Source organism: Solanum pennellii, chromosome 7 (genome assembly GCF_001406875.1).
Source record: "Solanum pennellii chromosome 7, SPENNV200".
NCBI lineage: Eukaryota > Viridiplantae > Streptophyta > Magnoliopsida > Solanales > Solanaceae > Solanum > Solanum pennellii.
In genome coordinates this window covers 7,486,198-7,487,052 of record NC_028643.1, presented here as the reverse complement: position 1 = coordinate 7,487,052, position 855 = coordinate 7,486,198, and the positions used below count along the sequence as shown (strand labels likewise).

General features: G+C 26.5%; 1 pseudogene; it reads left to right on the top strand.

Moving 5' to 3' along the window:
* LOC114077939 overlaps nt 1-393 on the top strand; it is a 3,748-nt pseudogene extending 3,355 nt beyond the window's left edge.
* The last annotated feature ends 462 nt before the right edge of the window (nt 394-855 follow it).

Genomic DNA, 855 nt, shown 5'->3' with positions numbered 1-855 from the left:
TATATATATATATATATATATATAAGGTTAGAGCTAGAAACTTTAGGTTTTCCGGATTCTTGACTTTTATTTTGCTAAATTTCTTTGAATGTTTGACAGTACTTACCCAAGAAAATGAATAAAGAACTTTCTTTTGCTATAGCCCCTGCATTCCTTACTTGTGGTGGAAAGAAGTGTAACTTGTATTATGGTGGAGCCAAAACTAAATACAACTATAGTACTGGATGAAACTTTTTTGCGGATTATAACAATCTAAAAGAGGGGATGGACTTGTGTTTGAACTCTCAGAGTGCAACTCTGACAAAATCGATTCAAAGTTCATTTTTTCCATATGAAATTGTTTCTAAAGATGTGGAGGGTATAAACACTGACAAACCAATAATAATTGATTAATTTTTTTTATCATTTCTAGTAGAAATTTATATTTTTAGGAAAAAAATCTTTATCAATTCCAGTAGTTTCAATTTCAAAAAATAAAAATTTTTGAATTCCAATTGTTTCTTGTATGATGTATGCCTCTTTTTATAAATACTGCTTTTTGGGTTATTTGGCTTAATAATGTTGATAATATTTATAAAATATGTATTACATTATTACTCAACACATGTGCAGAGATAGTAATATATTAAATGCTAATATTCAATGCAATTAATTTTGAAATTTCTATTTTTAAAAACTTGTCTAAAATATCCACTTTACATTAACTAATTCAAATGTCAAATTTTAAGAAAGATTTGAAACTGAAACTGAATAAATATGCCTAAGCAAGTGTCTATGTAAAAATTGACATCCTCACTATAGACTGATGTGAATTTTATGCTTATATGTTTTTATCACATTTAGACATTGGATCAT